Source organism: Aquarana catesbeiana, linkage group LG04 (genome assembly GCF_042186555.1).
Source record: "Aquarana catesbeiana isolate 2022-GZ linkage group LG04, ASM4218655v1, whole genome shotgun sequence".
NCBI lineage: Eukaryota > Metazoa > Chordata > Amphibia > Anura > Ranidae > Aquarana > Aquarana catesbeiana.
The window spans coordinates 27,291,173-27,311,840 of NC_133327.1; the positions used below are offsets into that span (position 1 = coordinate 27,291,173).

Here is a 20,668-nt window from a genome sequence, read left to right on the forward strand (position 1 = left end):
GAAAAACTGCAAGTTTTTGATGCTTTCAAGAATTTCTTTTTCTGCTGCTCCAGTCATGAAAGGCTGCACTCTTTCAGGATTATTCTTTTCTAGATTACTTTTAATTGCTTTCATATAATCTTTAATATATCGTTTGATTGCATCCTTTGAGAAGCCAGTTTCCTGAAGTTTGTGGTTCATCACAATGTTAACTCCTGATACTGTTACACGTCACCTCCTTCATCCTGGCACTCAGCATATGCATTTCCACCAATAAGAGCGTCATTGATGTCACATTCCTTCAACTTTCCTTCAACTTCAATACACAGCCCATTGCAGGCTTCTTTTGTTGGGTAAATTTAATCATTGCTGATGTGTATCTTAGCGAAAACAATATACGGGGATATGAGAAATGATTTTTCTACACACACGCCTACACACACCTACACAGGTTGAACTGGAAGGACTGTTGTCTTTATTCAACCTTACCAACTATGTATATGTGAATTGGGAGTCGGCATCCTGGAGCGGCGTACGGGAGCTTCAGCTCCGACTAAGGGTGGGGAGTAAAAAGGAATTTCTTTAAATTTTTAGTTGTATGTTGTTTATATAGTTGCTGGGTAATCGCCTTTGACCTTAATGTTTGTATTCTAAAACTTTAGTCAACCATTTGATTGAAAGTATTTGCTGTCTATTGCAATATTTTCTTTGTAGTTGTTTTATTCCTTTTCATGGAAAAATTCTTTAATAAAGTGATATTGAAACAAAAATTACAGATCAAAGCCAGATGGATGTGGCTAACTACCAATAGATAAACCATGGCCCAGATAAATGAGAACCTTCAGAGACAATTTACCTTATGGTGTTAGTGGGATGGACCCAGCTATGGATTCTGCACCCTTCATGCACTCAGCCTGCCCTCTCCTGATATGATCATCAACCGATGATAATAAATCCTAATAAAATTATAATTTACAGAAGTGATACAGTGTCCCTTTACAATATTAATAATGTGCATTGTTTGTGTGCTATGTATTTTTTTCTATGTTCTATATACAGTATTAATGCATATCACTGAGTTATGTTATCAGGTATTGGGTTTTCTGTGCTGGAAGATAGCGTATCTACAGAAATCTATTGGCAATAATTGCCCCATAACAGAAAAAAACAGTGGTGTGATCTTATCTAAACCTACAAATATATGAGATTGTTCCTCTTATTCTACTATAAATAGTAGATATCTATTTGCAATCACAATAGAGGATTCATTATAGTAGAAAGCTATCCTTTCTAAGGTATGTTCTCATCATTATACTACATTGTTTACATTTTAAACATTGTATTATTAATTTAATATGTTCTTCTTCTTAATATTATTATCATTATTATTAATATTATTATATTTTCCTGTACATCTGATGCATCACATAGTTTATAAATCCAGCACATTGTTGGGGTCATTTACTATAGCGCCGCGGCACTAATTACCGCTAATTGCCGCAAATTTGCATCAATTTAGCGCTAATTAGCACTAATCATGCTAATTATCGCTAAAGCGGTATTCACTATAGCACTGGTGAGAAAATACTCACAAAATCGAATTTACTATAGTTCCCTGAAACCAAATAGCGCCCAAATCTTATGCCCCGTACACACGGTCGGATTTTCCGACGGAAAATGTGTGATAGGACCTTGTTGTTGGAAATTCCGACCGTGTGTAGGCTCTATCACACATTTTCCATCGGATTTTCCGACACACAAAGTTTGAGAGCAGGCTATAAAATTTTCCGACAACAAAATCCGTTGTCGGAATTTCTGATCGTATGTACACAAATCTGATGCACAAAGTGCCACGCATGCTCAGAATAAATAAAGAGATGAAAGCTATTGGCTACTGCCCCGTTTATAGTCCCGATGTACGTGTTTTACGTCACCGCGTTCAGAATGATCGGATTTTCTGACAACTTTGTGTGACCGTGTGTATGCAAGACAAGTTTGAGCCAACATCCGTCGGAAAAAATCCTAGGATTTTGTTGTCGGAATGTCTGATCAATGTCCAACCGTTTGTACAGGGCATAACTCTTCTAAAACCTGGAAATAATGTTTAGAGCATGATATAATTGCCTAAATAGAACGGAAATATGCGGTATATTATTTAAATATAGTCTGCTTTTAAACTGTGTGAAAAAAAACTGAAATATCTTTAAAAGTCTGAGAAGTGAAAAATTCCCCGTTTTGGACAACTAGGTAAAAACACAACTGAGCATGCTCAGACCTGAAAATAGCTTTCATTTTAGCTCCAGTGTCTTTTTTACCCGGCGCTATAGTAAATACCAAAATGAGAGCTAATTAGAGAGCATTTTTTGGAAGTGAAAATCTGCTCTATTCTTATCCAATGCAAGTATTAACCATTGATTCTAATGGAACAATTGTAACTTTAACAAAAAAAAACTTTTAATGTTGAGATGAAATGTATCTTTCTCTGAAATAAATTTTCCTTTGCAACATTGTTGCTTCTACTTAAAATATTTTGTTTTTAAGAATACTAGAATATGGAATGTTTTGCTGTTTTGGTAAAATATATTTTTCTCTGTCACTTTACCTTTTTACTCTCCATCTCACAACAATCTTTACCCAAACTCAAACAGGTGTCTTTACAATCCACAAACAATACCATTGCTGATGCAAATTTAAAATAAATCACAATTTTTTGTGCTTTTTATTATTTCCAAATATTCATAATTTGAGCCCCAAAAATGTGATATGTGTACCAACATCAGAAATCAAAATGTAATTCCCAAAAATTTGAGGGTAATATTCTACTCTCACCCACAAAAAAAACACCAAATATCACAGCATAAAGCAAGAAGAATAACTCTTGAGTAATGTAATTCCATCACCTATATGTCCAAAGAAATTCAGTATTTATGTGTATTTATGTGTAGTTAAGTGTAGGAGGTTCTCACATGTGGCAGCTCCGTGGCTTGGAAGTTAGAACTTCTTCTTCGTATCCCTGAGTGTCTGGGTTCAAATCCCAAGCATGCTGCTTCATATAGAGAAGTTGTCTCATCTCCTAGGTCCTATAACTATGTTTAAATGTAATATTTATGTGTAGGAGGGTTCCACCACCATTGTAAATCTTTTCCAGATACAATATTTAGCCAAAAGTATTGGGACGTTTGCCTTTACACACACACATGAATTTTAATGGCAGCCCAGTCTTAGTCAGTAGGGTTAAAATTTGATTTGGCCCACCCTTTGCAGCTAGAACAGCTCCTGGGAAGGCTGTCCACAAGGTTTAGTGTGTCTATGGCAATGTTTGATCATTACTCCAGAAGTGCATTTGTGAGGCCAGGCACTGATGTTGGATGAGAAGGCCTGGCTCACAGTCTCTGCTCTAATTCAGCCAAAGGGTGTTCTATCGGGTTGAGGTCAGGACTCTGCGCAGGCCAGTCAAGTTTCTCCACCCCAAACTTGCTCATCCATGTCTTTATGGACCTTGCTTTGTGCACTGGTGGAACAGGAAGGGTCTTTCCCCAAACTGTTCCCACAAAGTATGGTTGCCACCTCATCCCTTTAAATCAAACATATATTAATTACACAGGTTCTGTGGCTGATTAAGGTGGTAATTAAACTCACTTGGTGCCTTATCTGCATTTAATTAATTGTGAGTGTAATTCAAAGGTGTTCGGGTTTAAAGGGATGAGGTGGCAACTCTACCACAAAGTTGAGAGCATGAAATTGTCCAAAATGTCTTGGTATGCTGACGCCTTAAGAGTTCCCTTCACTGGAACTAAGAGGCCAAGCCCAACCCCTGAAAAACAACCCCACATCATAATCCCCCCTCTACCAAATCATTTGGACCAGTGCACAAAGCAAGGTCCATAAAGACATGGATGAGTGATTTTGAGGTGGAGGAACTTGATTGGCCTGGACAGAGTACGAACCTCAACACAACAGAACACCTTGGGCATGAATTAGAGTGGAGACTGTAGGTCAGGCCTTCTCGTCCAACATCAGTGCCCGACCTCACAAATGCACTTGGAAGAATGGTCAAACATTCCCATAGACACATTCTAAACCTTGTGGACAGCCTTCCCAGAAGAGTTGAAGCTGTTATAGCTGCAAAGGGTGGGCCAACTCAATATTGAACCCTACGGACTAATACTGGGATGCCATTAAAGTTCATGTGTGTATAAAGGCAGGCGTCCCAATACTTAGGCCAATATATTGTATATTGCTTGTGACACTGAGCATGGCTATGGACTTAGGGATGGTTCACACCACAGAGATGCAGAGAACATGTGTGAAGCTGCCTGGTGGCTAAGTGGGTAGCACTTCTGTCTAGCAGCATTTGGGATGTTGGTTCAATTCCCCAACATGCTAATGCTTGTGTTGAAGTTTATATGTTCTCCATGTGTGGGTTTCTCACCACAATCCAAAGACATGCTGGCATTTCATTTGCCCCCTGTCCAAATAGTCTCTAATGTAAGAAAGTTACTTTTGGACTTTAGATTGGAAGCTCATTACACCCAGGGACTGATGTTAATGTTTGTTAGCACTAATCATGCCCAGGGACTTGGACATTTAAAATTTAGGGTTTACACTGCACAGGTACATATGCTTAGAAAACTGTTGCTTTGTTTATGTGGATGCAAAAGGACTTTGATCTTTGGCCTGTAGTTGGAGATTTGATGCACATAGCCAAGGCTAACACAGTTGCGAATAGTATTATGTGTTCCTGCCCATCAGGTGCAATCACTTTAGACATACATGAAGAGATAGATTGAAAGATACTGGGGGGCATGTACTTCTATTGGGCGTGTCAGTGTGCTAACAATACAGCCTCTCTTATATAAAGGCCTGCAGTAGGGGGGGTTCGTTTGGTCTTAGAAGGTCAGATTTTTTGCTGTGATTTGTGGGGGAGAAGGACTGATATTGTGCCTATTGACAAATACCCAACTAGGGATATTTTCTGAAATTCTTGTGCATTTTTTCAATCAAAAGTGGGTTTATGTGGCCATGCTGTCAATGTTGTGTGTGTATTGTTCCTGTCTGACCATGCAAACATCGTTTGGAAACATCTGCTGACCTACTCTTTTTGATCTCGTTGCTTAATCGTGTACACCGAAATGCAGCTTCCAGCAGAACATGGTCACCAATATATGTATGTGTGGATTGTGGGCTGGTGGTGGGTGTTTTGAATAAGTCTTTTTTAATACTATGTTGGAATGCTTTCTCCTCCTCCTTCCGTGTGGCATCATACACAGTTGTCTATTGAAGTCGCACCTGAAATCGACAAAAGTAGTGCAGGAACTACTTTAGCAAATTGGTATCACATCGATTGGAACAGTGCCATTGCTGCCAATAGTAATGCGGTTTGATCTCTCAAATCGCATGACAAATCGCTACAATGTAAACCTAGGCTTCTGCACACCTGCAAGTAAATGATAAAGGTGGAATCTTTATAACAGCTGTGGAGAATTGCAGGTAATGAATTCAGCTGGTGGATAGGCAGTTTTGTATGTGTCAGCTTTAGTTCACATTGGTGCGATTTGACGTGTCAAATAGGTGGCAATTGCACATTTTTAATTGGTGCGACTTTGGGGTGAAATTTGTATTGATATCAGTGCAGAAACCTGCACAAATGTCTCTGAAATTCCCCCTGCAGTCGGGACTGACATGCAGGAATGAAATTGTGTGATTTCAGCTGAACGATCTGCAAACAAACAAAAATAATAAAATTCTAATCGTGGTTGCGATCAAATATTCGCAGCAGTGATCAAAAGAGCATGGTTTTGCCTTCTGACCCAGAAATAAGTCATTGTAATCAACCGGAAGTTCCTGTGCTGGTCAGGATCTCCATCTAGGTGGACATGGCGAGGTCCCTCTTTAGCAAAGAGGAGGTGTTGCTCATTTTCCGGATAAGGGTATGATATGTAATTGTGCTTAATTAATGTGGGGTGGATGTGGTAGTTAGATTTGGTGTGGGTGGGGTTCATTGATTTGTTTGGCATCCCCACACATTTGCTTCTGGCCCATGTGCACACATCACTTCCTGCATTTGTTCTGCTGATGTAAATGCTAGTATAAATGAGAGCTCCTTTCTATTAAAATATATATATGACTTGTTTCACAGTTGGGCAACTTTGGACCTCCGAGTTGCTTGACAAGTTGTACCCCATGATTTTCAATAATAACTAGGGATGGGTCGAACACCCCCCTGTTTGGTTCGCAGCAGAACATGCGAACAGGCAAAAAATTTGTGCAAACACCGTTAAAGACTATGGGACATGAGCATGAATAATCAAAAGTGCTAATTTTAAAGGTTAATATGCAAGTTATTGTCATAAAAAGTGTTTGTGGATCCGGGTCCTGCCCCAGGGGACATGTATCAATGCAAAAAAAGTTTTAAAAACAGCCTTTTTTTGGGAGCAGTGATTTTAATAATGCTTAAAGTAAAACAATAAAAGTGTAATATTCCTTTATATTTTGTACCTGGGGGGTGTCTATAGTATGCCTGTAAAGTGGCGCATGTTTCCCATGTTTATAACAGTCTGACAGCAAAATGACATTTCTAAAGGAAGAAAAAAGTCATTTAAAAGTGCTAGCGCTAGTGCCGGCTATTAATGAATTGTCGGTCCCTAAAATACACATAAAAGTTCATTGATAAAAACAGCCTGGGATTCCCCCACAGTCCACTACCAGGCCTTTTGGGTCTGGTATGAATATTAAGGAGAACCCCGAAAGAAAATTTAAAAAAAAAATGCGTGGGGGTCCCCCCAAATTCCATACCAGGCGCCAAAATAAAAAAAATGGCGTGGGGGTCCCCCTCAAAATCCATGAGACGTCGCCATGACACGATCCACCTCCATGGGAGGAGCCCACTGAATGACGCTAGATCTGCAGTGACAGTTCTTAAATAGCTGAGGGCGGGGCCACCCATGATATGCGCGGGTGACCCTGCCCCCTCTGACACAGCGGTGAAACACCATGGGGTTACCCAGTGACATGTACAGGTGACCCCACCCCCTCTGATGCTACGGGGGTTTCCGTGGCATAAGAGGGGGCGGGTCACCCATACATGTCACTGGTAACCCCGTGACATTTCCCCGTTGCGTCAGAGGGGGCGGGGTCACCCGCGCATGTCAGGGTGGCCCCGCCCTCAGCTATTTAAGAACTGTCACGGCAGGTCTAGCGTCATTCAGCGGGCTCCTCCCATGGAGGCGGATCGTGTCGTGGCGGCGTCTTTCTCCGTATCCCGGGACGAGGAAAAATTATATCGTTGGAATTTTTTTTTCTTTTTTAATAACGGACTCGTCCTATGCTGTGTCTGTGTGTTTTTTACAATTTTTGACACTTTTTTTGTGAAATGGTAGGAGTACAATGTACCCGTTACCATTTCACACAGGGGGGGCCGGGATCTGGGGGTCCCCTTGTTAAAGGAGGCTTCCAGATTCCGATAAGCCCCCCGCCCGCAGACCCCCACAACCACCGGGCAAGGGTTGTGGGGATGAGGCCCTTGTCCCCATCAACATGGGGACATCTTCCCCATGTTGAGGGCATGTGGCCTGGTATGGCTCAGATATAGGTATGGTTCCTGCGGACTGCCAGGTTGCGTGCTCGGATAAGGGTCTGGTTTGGATTTTGAGGGGGACCCCCACACCATTTTTTTTTAATTTTGACACGGGGTTCCCTTTAATATCCATACCAGACCTGAAGGGCCTGGTATGGAATTTGGGGGGACCCCCACGCATTTTTTTCAATCTTGGTTCGGGGTTCCCCTTAATATTCATACCAGACCCAAAGGGCTTGGTAAACACAAGACAATAAATTCCCCTGAATGGACTTTCCCAGCACTTGCACAAAAATAGAAAGAATGTAGAGGTAGAAGCTATTGTACATTATAAAAGAATATATATTTTATTTGGTTAGAAAAATACAAATGTTAAAAACAAAGTGGATATCTTAAGTAACATAATAGTACTACTTAGTAGGCATAATGGGCATCAAGCAATAGATAATGATGAAGGGAACCAGAAGACTCTTTTCAAGCCCGACGCGTTTCGGGGTATTTAATATTTGTAGGGTCCTTCTTCAGGGGAATAGTTGAAAAGAGGGGTTCATCTAAACTAATTGAGAAAATGAAAACGGGCTTTCAATGCACTGTGGGGGATCCCAGGCCATTTTTTTGTCAATGAACTTTTATGCGTATTGTCGGGACCGACATATCATTAATAGCCGGCACTAGCTTTAGCACTTTTAAATGACTTTGTTTTCCTTTTAGAAATGTCATTTTGCTGTCAGACTGTTCTAAACATGGGAAACATGCGCCACTTTACAGGCATACTATAGACACCCCCAGGTGCGAAATTTAAAGGAATATTACACTTTTACTGTTTCCATTTAGGCATTATTAAAATCACTGCTCCCGAAAAAACGGCCGTTTTTAAAACTTTTTTTGCATTGATACATGTCCCCTGGGGCAGAACCCGGGTCTCCAAACACTTTTTATGGCAAAAAACTTGCATATAAGCCTTCAGTGAGAAATTTGGATTTTGCAGGTTCGAGCCCCATTGACTTCCACTATTCCAGCATATGTGATCTGACAGGCATTATTTCCGGCAATAGCGCTGCTTTCCATTTGCATTAGCGCTCAGTTTCTTAGACTTGAAGTCTTTTTGGCCTTTTTTGAGCGCTATTTTTTGGCACTGCAGGATAATTTTTTAGCGCTATAGTAAATGACCCCCTATGTCTCCTAGCTCACTGACTATTCAATACACATTACCATAAACATCAACACAGGGTTAATTAGCACAAACAACAATGGGCGTAACACTCCTGGAAGCTGTGGTAAGCCAGACTAGACTCATTTACATTATAGAGGATAACAGACAGGTGGCTGGAGTTGATGATATTAGCATCTCCTCACAGTATGTGTCCTAACAGTATGAATCAGTCACTATTTCTAATATGGCAAATACAGAGTACCCAGAGTCGGTGTGTCCTGGGGGACAAGGACCCAAATCCAAAGTAAGACCACCTCAAGGGTCCCCATGCATACAGCTCACAAAGCGCACCGTTCCCCCAAATGCCAGGGCCCATAATCGGTAGGCAAGAGGCTGGCATTAAGTCCCCTCCAAAAGCCTCTGTTCCGGGTGAGTCTGTCACACAAACTTTAAGCATCAATTCTGACAGTACTTCTGGAAAGCGAACCCAGGCCGGCCTGTTTACCCTTTAATTCTAATGAAATTTGGTGCTAAACATACAGTTGTGCTCATAAGTTTATATACCCTGGCAGATTTTATGAATTCTTGACCATTTTTCAGAGAATATGAATGATAACACAAAAACATTTCTTTCACTCGTGGTTAGTGTTTGGCTGAAGCCATTTATTATCATTCAACTGGGTTTACTCTTTTTAAATCATAATAACAACAAAAACTACCCAAATGACCCTGATAAAAAGTTTACCTACCCCAGTTCTTAATACCGTGTATTGCCCCCTTTTAACATCAATGACAGCTTGAAATCTTTTGTGGTATTTGTGGATGAGGCTCTTTATCTTCACAGAAGATAAAGCTGCCCATTCCTCTTGGCAGAAAGCCTCCAGTTCCTGTAAATTCTTGGGCTGTCTTGCGTGAACTGCATGTTTGAGATCTCCCCAGAGTGGCTCAATGATATTGAGGTCAGGAGACTGAGATGGCCACTCCAGAACCTTCACTTTATTCTGCTGTAGCCAATGACAGGTCGACTTGGCCTTGTGTTATGGATCATTGTCATGTTGGAATGTCCAAGTACATCCCATGTGCAGCTTCCAGGCTGATGAATACAAATGTTCCTTCAGTAGGGATGGGCTTTATGTTCGGGTTGAACATGAGTTCGACTCGAACATTGGCTGTTCGCCCATTCACCGAATAGCGAAAAATTTGGGTGTTCGCAGCAAATTCGAAAGCCGCGGAACACCCTTTAAAAGTCTATGGGTGAAATCAAGAGTGCTACCATACATACTCAAGTATAAGCCGAGTTTTTCAGCACTTTTTTTGTGCTGAAAGTGCCCCCCTTGGCTTATACTCGAGTCAAGCACTTTTCTGCAGCAAAAAATGTCCTTTTCTGAACCGAATTTGGGGCCCCATATCTCAGGACCACTTGGTGCTATAAACCCCAAATTTGGTGTGAAAACCCAGTAGAACTAGTACCACAATATATTTGGTTGGGGTTCCTAGCACCAAGTGGCCCCGAGATACGGGGCCCCAAATTTGGTTTGGAAAATGTCATTCTCTGCTGCAGAATAGTGCTTGACATTTTCTGAACAAATATTTTGGGCCCTGTATCTCAGGGCCACTTGGAGCTAGAAACCCCACCTTTGGATATATTATGGTGCTAGTTCCACTGGGTTTGCACACCAAATTTGGGATTCCCCCGACATACGGGGCCCCAAATTCGGTCAACTGTGTCCATTTGCAGCAATGTCATTTCGGGACCCTTTGGGTCCAGAGACCCCAAATTTTGGCTGCAGCTAGGGGGCATCTAGGAACCCTTAACTACTTTTGAAGTTTGAAGTTCAGGGCACCTATAGCTGCAAATGGGCACAGTGGGGCATGCAAATTGGCACAGTGAGCCTGCAAATGGGCATTGTTGACCCTCTTTTCCACTTACAGTAGCTGCGCATTTCTCACCCTAGGCTTATACTTGAGTCAATAAGTTTTCCCAATTTTTTGTGGTAAAATTTGGTGCCTCGGCTTATATTCGGGTTGACTCATACTCGAGTTTATACGGTAATTTTGAAGGATAACATGCAACTTATTGTCATAAAAAGTGTTTGGAAACCTGGGTCCTGCCCCAGGGGACATGTATCAATCCAAAAAAAAGTTTTAAAAACAGCGTTTTTTCGGGAGCAGTGATTTTAATAATGCTTAAAGTGAAACAATAAAAGTGAAATATTCCTTTAAATTTCATACCTGGGGGGTGTTTATAGTATGCCTGTAAAGTGGCGCATGTTTACCGTGTTTAGAACAGTCCGAGAGCAAAATGACATTTCTAAAGGAAAAAAAAGTCATTTAAAACTACTCACGGCTATTAATGAATTGTTGGGTCTCTGCAATACACATAAAAGTCTTTGAAAAAAACGGCATGGGATTCCCCCACAGTCCATTACCAGACCCTTTGGGTCTGGTATGAATATTAGGGGAACCCCGAACCAAAATTAAAAAAAACAATGCGTGGGGGTCCCCCCAAATTCCATACCAGGCCCTTCAGGTCTGGTATGGATATTAAGGGGAACCTCGTGCCAAAATTTAAAAAAAAAATGGCGTGGGGGTCCCCCTCCAAAATCCATGAGCCACATGCCCCCAACATTGGTAGGATGTCCCCATGTTGATGGGGACAAGGGCCTCATCCCCACAACCCTTGCCCGGTGGTTGTGGGGGTCTGCAGACAAGGAGCTTATTGGGATCTGGAAGCCCCCTTTAACAAGGGGATCCTCAGATCCCACCCCCCCTGTGTGAATTGGTAATGGGGTACAAATGTACCCCTACCATTTCACAAAAAAAGTGTCAAAAATATTAGAAAAGACAATAGCCATTTTTTGACAATTCCTTTATTAATGTCTTCTTCTTTCCCCACTTCTTCTTCCATCTTCTTCTGATCTTCCTTTGATTTTCTTCCTCCTTCTTGTTCTTCCCCCGCTTCTTCCTCCGGTCCTCTGCTTCTTCCTCCGGTCTTCTTGTCCGGAATTTTCCTCCAGCTTCTTCTTCCCCGCTTCGTCCTCCGGCCTCAATGGGAGGCTCGGAGAGATAGAAGTCGGAGGAAGATGCTGGGGGAGAAGACCGGAGGAAGAAGGAGAGGAAGATAGAGGAAGAAGCAGGGGAAGAACAAGATGGAGGAAGAAGAAGAAAACTGAAGGAAGACCAGAAGAAGGTGGAAGAAGAAGCGGGCAAAGAAGAAGACATTAATAAAGGAATTGTCAAAAAACGGCTATTGTCTTTTTTAAAAATTTTTGACACTTTTTTTGTGAAATGGTAGGGGTACATTTGTACCCCATTACCAATTCACACAGGGGGGAGCCGGGATCTGGGGGTCCCCTTGTTAAAGGGGCTTCCAGATTCTGATAAGCCAACCGCCTGCAGACCCCCACAACCACCGGGCAAGGGTTGTGGGGATGAGGTCCTTGTCATCCACCCCATGTTGAGGGCATGTGGCCTGGTATGGTTCAGGTGGGGGGGTGCTCTCTCATGCCCCCTCTTTTCCTGCGGCCTGCCTGGTTGCATGCTCAGATCAGGGTCTGGTATGGATTTTGTGGGGGACCCTCACGCCATTTTTTTTTAAATTTTGGCTTGGGGTTCCCCTTAATATCCATACCAGACCCAAAGGACCTGATAATGGACTGTGGGGGAATCCCATGCCCTTTTTTTAATGACTATTATGTGTATTGCAGAGACCCAACAATTCATGAATAGCCGCGAGTACTTTTAAATGACTTTTTTTTCCTTTAGAAATGTCATTTTGCTCTCGGACTGTTGTAAACACGGGAAACATGCGCCACTTTACAGGCATACTATAGACACCCCCCAGGTATGAAATTTAAGCATTATTAAAATCACTGCTCCCAAAAAAACTGCCATTTTAAAAACTTTTTTGCATTGATACATATCTCCTGGGGCAGGACCCAGGTCCCCAAACACTTTTTATGACAATAACTTGCATATAAGCCTTTAAAATTAGCACTTTTGATTATTCATGTTCTTGTCCCATAGACTTTAAAACGGTGTTCGAACAAATTTTTTGCCTGTTCACATGTTCTGCTGCGAACCGAACAGGGGGGTGTTCAGCTCATTCCCATAATTCAGTATTTATTGATAACATACTGCATTTATCTTGCCAACAATTTTGACCAAATTTCCTGTGCCTTTGTAGCTCACAAATCCCCAAAACATCAACTGTGTTTACTCTTTTTAAATCATAATGACAACAGAAACTATCCAAATGACCCAAATGATCGAAAGTTTACATACCATGGAATGTTTGGCCTTGGTACAGACACAGAAGGTGGCACACACAGGTTAAAATGGTACTTAAAGGTTAATTTCCCCCATTTGTGGCTTTTTATATCACAATTAGTGTCTGTGTATAAATAGTCAATGAGTTTGTTAGCTCTCACATGGATGCACTAAGCAGGCTAGGCATGATCCATGAGGAGGTAGTAAAGAACAGTCAAAAGACCTGCGTAACAAGTTAATGAAACTTTACAAAAGATGGAAAAGGATATAAAAAACACATCGAAAGCCTTGAATATGCCAGTCGATACTGTTTAATCACTTATTAAGAAGTGGAAAATTAGGGACTTTTTTCATACCAAGCCAAGGTCAGGTAGACCAAGAAAGATTGCAGCCAGAAATGGCGGAAGAATTGCTCAGGATACAAAGAAAAACCCACAGGTAACCTCAGGAGAAATACAGGCTGCTCTCCAAAAAGACGGTGTGGTTGTTGTTAAGGAGCACAATTCAATGATAATTGAACAAAAAAGAGCTGTATGGTTGAGGTGCCAGAAGGAAGCCTTTACTGCGCCAATGCCACAAAAAAGCCCAATGAGCCATGTCAAGGCGTTGTTGGGCATATTGTAGCCAGGCTTTTTTGTGGAACTTGTGCAGTAAAGGCTTATTTCTGGCAACTTGACCATGCACCCCTTTTTTGTTCAAGTATCATCAGATTGTGCTCCTTAAAAACAGCCACACCATCTTTTTTCCAGAGCAGCCTGTATTTCTCCCGAGGTTACCTGTGGGTTTTTCTTTGTATCCTGAACAGTTCCTGTGGCAGTTGTGGCTGAAATCTTTCTTGATATACCTGACCTTGGCTTGCTATCGAGATCCCCAAATTTTCCACTTCTTATTAAGTGATTGAACAACACCGACTGGCATATTCAAGGCTTTGGATACCTTTTTATATCCTTTTTCCATCTTTGTAAAGTTTCATTAACTTGTTACGCAGGTCTTTTGACTGTTCTTTTCTACCTTCTCATGGCTCAGTGTCTAGCCTGCTTAGTGCATCCGTGTGAGAGCCAACAAAGTCATTGATTATTTATACACAGACACTAATTGTGATTTAAAACGCCACAGATAAGGATGAGCTTTATGTTCGGGTCGAACATTGGCTGTTCGAGCGTTCGTCGAAATATGAACAATATGGGGCATTCGCACCAAATTTGAACAGCGCGCCACGCCCCATAATGCACTGCAACATCGCAGTGCATTGCTGTCTGATGATTGGCATGCTTTGGCCAATCACAGCGCCTTCAGCAAAGAGAGCCAGAATTGGCCAAAGGCAGGGTGTCTTTGGCCAATTATGACTCAGGGGGTTAAGTACTCACCCCACACTATATAAGGCCGCCTCCACATCAGCCCTGTGTAGTGTGTTGCTGGCGTTGACCGAGAGAGAGTGAGAGATTCAGTTAGCTGCAGTGTATTTAATATATATATAAATATATATATATATATATATATATATATATATATATATATATATATATATATATATATATATATATATATACACATATACATATACACACACTGCAGTCCGTTCCTGGTGTACTGTTTCTAATATATTTCAGGCAGGCAGGTGATTCAGTTAGCTGCAGTGTATTTAATATACATATACAGTCTCCTACATATATATTCACTGCATTCTAGTCTAGCCAAGCCTATATCTGACTGCAGGCCATTCCTGGTGTACGTTTTCAAATATACTTTCAGGCAGACAGGTGATTCAGTGATCTGCAGTGAATAAATTATATATACAGTCTCCTACATATATATCCACTGCATTCTAGGCTAGCCAAGCCTATATCTGACTGCGGGCCATTCCTGGTGTACGTTTTCAAATATACTTTCAGGCAGACAGGCAGGTGATTCAGTGATCTTCAGTGCATTAAATAAATATACAGTCTCCTACATATATATATCCGCTGCATTCTAGTCTAGCCAAGCCTATATCTGACTGCAGGCCATTCCTGGTGTACTTTTTCTAGTAAAGTTCAGGCGGTGTTTTGCTAAAAAAATTTTTACAGCATGTCTGGAAGGCCACCAAGGAGAGGCAGATGCTCACAGGCTACTAAAAGAGTGCAAGCAGGCTCTGTGTTTACAGCCAACAGTGCTGGTCGTGGACATGGTGCATCCTTAGCATGTGGCTCGTCCTTTTTTTCAGCAGCTGACCGTGTTGATCACCAACATGCAGAAGAGTTGGTAGAGTGGATAACTAAGCTGTCCTCATCCTCCTCATCCTCTGTCACCCAGGCTCAGAGTAGTTTGCCTGCCAATGCAGCTGCCAAAGCGGCCTATTCCATCGGCTCAATGTCATCAGTCACTCCTTCCCTAGCCCCGTCATCATGCATGGAGGAGTCCCCCGAACTGTTCGACTACAGTGTTGGGTACATGCTGCAGGAGAATGCGCAGCGTTTTGAAGGCTCCGATGATGGTACCCAGGTTGAGGAGGGCAGAAACATGAGCCGACAGGGAGGGGGTGCCCAAGGACAAGAAACTGGCAGTCATGTTCTCCCAGCAGCAGCATACTGCCAGGTTTGCTCCAGTGACGAGGGGGGAGGGGATGATGAGGTCACTGACTCTACGTTGGTGCCTGATAGAAGAGAGGAGGAGGAGGAGATACATCTCCAACCAGGCAGGATTCCCTCCCGGGGCTAGCTTAAGGGCAGCCACCTGACTGCATCACACCACAGAGCTCCGCATGTGCAGGGCACTGCTGACTCCCAAAAGTTCTTTGGTGTAGGCCTTTTTTGATACGTGTGCAGCAGATCGCACCATTGCTGTTTGCAACATATGTCTGAAGTGTATCAAGCATGGCCAAAACAGCAGCCGCTTGGGCACCACATGCTTTACCAGACATATGTCGACCTCCCATGCAGTTCGTTGGCAACAGTACTTAAAAGATCCACACCAAAGAACAAGGCGGACCTCTCCTTGCTTCTCATCAGCTGGGATCTCCAACCCCACTATACCTTCAGTCCTCTAAGAAACCTGCACTGAGAGGAGTGAAGGTGTAGAATTAGGTGTGCCAAGTACTTGCGGGCAATCTGGTATCGCTACACCAATATCTGATTTTAGCAGGCAAATTTTCCTACCCCAGTTGCTAAACTGTCAAAAGAAATTCAGTCCCAGCCATCCACATGCTCAGTGGCTGAATGCTAGCTTGGCTAAATTGCTAGCACTCCAATTGCTGCCTTTTCAGCTGGTAGACTCTGCCCCCTTTCGTGAATTTGTGGAATGTGCGGTACCTCAGTGGAAGGTTCCCAAACGCCATTTCTTTTCACGGAAGGCCATTCCGGCTCTCTACCGGCATGTGGAAGGCAATGTCTTGGCCTCGTTGGACAGGACGATCAGTGGTAAGGTGCATATTACCACTGACTGGTGGTCCAGCAGGCATGGACAGGAACGTTACCTTTCTTTCACGGCGCTCTGGGTAACTCTGCTGGCAGCTGGGAAGGATGCAGGACAGGGTGCAGTATTGTTGGAGCTTGTTCCGCCTCCACGCCTCCAAAATGCTAGTAGTGGTGATTCTGCCTCACCTCTCCTCCACCCCCTCCTCTTCTTCTTCCTCTATGGCCTCTTCCTCTGCAGATTTGTCCTCAGAACCATCGGTGCTCCGTAGACGTTCAAGGGGCTACGCAAGCACTCAGGCAAAAGGATGCCATGCGGTGCTTGAGTTGGTCTGCTTAGGGGACAGGAGCCACACTGGGACAGAGATTCTTTTAGCTCTGCAGGGGCAGTCTCAGAGGTTGTTGACGCCACGCCAGCTTTAGCCTGGAATGGTGGTTTGCGACAATGGCACCAACCTTCTCTCCGCCCTCCGACAGGGACACTTAACCCATGTTCCCTGTTTGGCTCACGTCCTTAATTTGGTGGTGCAGCAGTTCTTGTGCAGGTACCCGGACTTACAGGATCTCCTGAGGCAGGCCAGGGAAGTCTGTGGGCATTTCCGCTGGTCATATAATGCCAGTGCTCGGCTTCAAAAAGGAATGCAACCTGCCCAAGAAACGCCTCATTTGTGACATGCCCACCAGGTGGAACTCAACGTTGGCAATGCTGCAGCGGCTGCACACGCAGCAGAGGGCCATCAATGAGTATCTGTGTGAGTATGGCACCAGGACAGGGTCAGGGGAGCTTGTTTTTTTTTCACCACACCAGTGGCTACTGATCAAGGATGCATGCACTGTCCTGTCACCATTTGAGGAGGCCACGAGGATAGTGAGCAGTGACAGTGCAAGCATTAGTGATACTGTCCCTCTTGTCTTCTTGTTGGAGCACATGCTTCGTGGAATAATGGACAGGGCACTTGAGGCAGAACAGAGGGAGAAAGAGGAGGGCTTCCTTACCTCTCAAGGCCCCCTTTATCCAGACAGTATTCCTGCGGGCCTGCCAATCACACAGGAAGAGGAAGAGGAGGAGGAGGAGGATTGTGTCAGCATGGAGGTGGAGCTTAGCACTCAGCATCAGCAGCAGTCTTCAAGGGATCGTTTTCAGTCCCCAGAAACCCATGGACTTGTACATGGCTCTGAGGAGGTGGCTGTGGATTATGTCATTCTTAGTGACCCAGAGGACTCCGGATCGAATGCCTCAGCAAACCTTCACTGCATGGCCTCCCTGATCCTGCAAAGCCTGCAAAAGGACCCTCGGATTTGTGGCATCAAGGAGAGGGATCTTTCCTGGCTGGCAACCCTTCTTGATCCATGTTACAAGGGTGAGGTTGTGGAACTTATCCAGCCTTCACAGAGGGAGCAGAGGATGAAACATCTTCGGGAGGTCTTGCAGAAAGGTTTGTGCAATGCGTTTCCAGAGCCTGGGAGGTTACAATTTCCTGGTACTCCTGGACAACGTGTTGCTGAGGCTTCAGCCAGTCACAGAAGGAGTGGTGGAGAAGATGGCCGTCTGACCGATGCGTTCAGACAATTCTTTAGTCCACAGCCTCAAGGTCTGATCCTTTCCAGCAACCATCAGCAGCGACTGATTTACATGGTGCAGGAATACCTAGGGGCAAGATCAGACTTGGAGACCTTTCCAACCGAAAATCCTCTGGGTTACTGGTTCTTGAGGATGGATCACTGGCCACAGCTTGCACAATATGCAATTGAGCTGCTGGCCTGTCCTGCATCCAGTGTTCTTTCTGAATGCACATTCAGTGCTGCTGGAGGCTTTGTAATCGATCACAGAGTGCGCCTGTCCACAGACTCAGTTGATCGGCTCACCTTCATAAAAATGAATCAGTCTTGGATCACCAGCTACCAAGCACTTGATGCTGATGTAACCGATTAATTTTTCTATGAATGCGAGATCCCTTGAAGACTGCCTATGCTGAGTGACTATCCTGTTATGCTGAGTGACTATCCTATTCCTCCTCAAAGTTCATGTTGATAGCTTCTATGAACATTTTTTGTTTCAGGGCAACACCACCAGTGCCTAAGGCCCAATTTTTCTGCCCCTGTTTAACAGGGGCATGTAATTACAATATTTGCTCTAATATTTCACAGCAGGGCCTGTTCCTGCGCTCAACAAGAGTATCTGTGAGGCTTTACAGTGTTGTGCCACCACCACCGCCTAAGGCCCAATTTTTCTGCCCCTGTTTAACGGGGGCATGTAACTACAATATTTGCTCTAATAATTCACAGCAGGGCTCGTTCCTGCGGTCAACAACAGAATCTGTGAGGGGTTACAATGTTGTGGCACCACCACCACTGCCTAAGACCCAATTTTTCTGCCCCTGGGGTGTGCAATTACAATTCTTGATATAATATTTCACAGCAGGGCCCGTTCCAGTGCCCACCAAGAGTAACTGTGAGGGCTTACAGTGTTCTGGTACCACCAACACCTAAGGCCCAATTTTCTGCAGAGTATATAGGGCAGGCCGTATAGTATATACAGTAGTCCCCTACTTTCAAACATCCAACTTACAAACGACTCCTACTTATAAACGGAGGGAGACAGGAAGTGAGGGGAAATCTACCCTTAGGAAGGGAAATTCACTCCTGTAAGAGTTAATATGGGAAAAAGGTGTCTCCACTGATGCTTTTTTCCTTGTTTCCCTAATAAACCAAAATTTTCAAAATCCAATTGTCATTGGGACAGAAAGTGAGGTGAAATCTTCTGAACAGGGGCACAGACAGCAAAACAAATGTTACAGGGGTGATAACCCTTCCCTATGTTGTGCAAAAAGCTTAAAAAAAAGATTTTTTGGCTGGAGCTGCACTTACAAAATGTACCTGTTCCAAATTACAAACAGATTCAACTTAAGAACAAACCTACAGTCCCTGTCTTGTTTGGACCGCCTGTATACTGCTGTTCAGAGTATATAGGGCCTGGGGGCCCCACGCCTTTTCTTTTTTTAATTTGGGTGCGGGGTTCCCCTTAATATCCATACAAGACACAAAGGGCCTGGTAATGGGCTGGGGGGGTACCCATGCTGTTTTTCTCAATAATTTTTATCCATATTGCCGCAAGCAGTTTTAAATGATTTTTTTCCTTTAAAAATGTCATTTTGTGCAGGGACTGTTCTAAACACGGGAAACACGCGCCACTTTACAGGCATACTATAGACGCCCTCCAGGTATGATATTTAAAGGAATATTTCACTTTTATTTTTTCACTTTAAGCATTATTAAAATCACTGCTCCTGAAAAAACAGCCGTTTTTAAAACTTTTTTTGCATTGATACATGTCCCCTGGGGCAGGACCCAGGTCCCCAAACACTTTTTAGGACAATAACTTACATATTAGCCTTTAAAATTTGCACTTTTGATTTTTCAAGGGTCCCATAGACTTTAACGGTGTTCGAATGTTCGTGCAAACTTTCGGTCCGTTCGCATGGTCTGCTGCGAACCAAACCAGGGGGGTGTTCGGCTCATCCCTAGCCACAGATGTGGGAAATTAACCTTTAATTACCATTTTAACCTGTGCGTGCCACATTCTGTGTCTGTACCTAGGCCAAACATTCCAGGGTATGTAAACTTTTGATCAGGGTAATTTGGGTAGTTTCTGTTGTCATTATAATTTTAAAAAGAGTAAGCACAGTTGATTGATAATAAATGGCTTCAGCCAAACACTAACCATGAGTGAAAGAAATGTTTTTGTTTTATCATTCCTATTCTGCTGGTGGTATGAGAGCCCTCGTAGTAGCAATGACAGAATGTCTATTATAACTGATACTCCCGCGCTGTCAACTAATTGGAGTACCGAGGATTCACTGCAGCAGACACCTAATTAGCTGATCCTTGGCAGATAGATACGTGAATGAGTAAAGTTGAGTAAAGTTGTGATGCTGCGCTGTAAACTCTCTAATAAATGTTATAACTCACTACAAAAAAAGTGCTAGTGTAAAAGTGACAATATGATGAACAAATGTAAATCAGAAAGAAACTATAATAAGTGCTAACACAGAACCATGGAAATAAATCACAAAGTATGACACATGGTGGTGCTAAAGTGCAAAGTGAAACAGTTGCTAGGTGCATCCATCAGTGGCGGAACTACCGCCAAAGCGAAACACGCGGGCCCTACACACAAGTGGACAATCCGCAATGTGTGGCAGGTGATGTGGCAAGTGACATTCCGTGACAAGTTGTATCTTGTGGCAGGCGACGGTGGCAAGTGACACGCTCAGGGATCCCACTGATTCTGCATTATGGTGA

General features: G+C 43.3%; 1 protein-coding gene across 1 annotated transcript in view; it reads left to right on the plus strand.

Annotated features, from left to right (window-relative positions):
- Positions 1–1,220: 1,220 nt before the first annotated feature.
- The window catches only part of LOC141139115 (fucolectin-1-like), a 130,410-nt gene continuing 110,962 nt past the window's right edge, over positions 1,221–20,668 (plus strand). Inside the window, exon 1 of the mRNA XM_073624934.1 lies at positions 1,221–1,274. The gene's annotated coding sequence lies outside the window, so the exon portion shown is untranslated. The remainder of the gene's footprint in view (positions 1,275–20,668) is intronic.